Consider the following 646-nt stretch of genomic DNA (forward strand, 5'->3'; position numbering starts at 1 on the left):
AAAGAAATGTTAATCCACTATCACAAAATCTCCTTTGTTTCCATTACTGATTTAAGTAAATTTGATTTTTATCACAGCTTGTATAATAAATTAATCTTAATCCCATTTTAAAGGGAGAGGCATTTGTGATTTTAATTGTTTTAAAAGTTTCTTATTAGTGAATCATTAATTAGTAGGTTGCTAATAAACATCTATTCAACATATTTCTTTCGATACACTCTCAAGCTGTGCTTCCTATACAAATTTGTTTGAGATCATTCACAGCCACAACAGAAAAGCTCTTTTTAGTTCTTTGCTGCACTGGCTTGCTGAAGACAGACTGTAGAGTGGCATTCTGTGCTTTAGTCCCTCCACTCTCCATATTTCTTAATTAGAAACAAAATTTTCTATGGCCATGGCAACTTCATTCCACCTTCAGTTGAGTGGTTCATGTTAAATGATAATTAATTGGTTCTACAAAGAAGAGCCAGGTCTAGCAATTTCCCAAGGTTTCTCCCACACTCTTTCCCCAGCCACTCCCAAACAATCTGAAAATTCTTAAAGTTAGAACAATTTCAGGAATATTTAAATATTTAACAAAACAAGGCCATTTACAGTACATGTTTATTCAGTTCATTCAAGAATTTCTTCTCTGAACCCTCAGATT

This window comes from Galeopterus variegatus, unplaced genomic scaffold, assembly GCF_000696425.1.
Source record: "Galeopterus variegatus unplaced genomic scaffold, G_variegatus-3.0.2 Scaffold9976, whole genome shotgun sequence".
Lineage (NCBI taxonomy): Eukaryota > Metazoa > Chordata > Mammalia > Dermoptera > Cynocephalidae > Galeopterus > Galeopterus variegatus.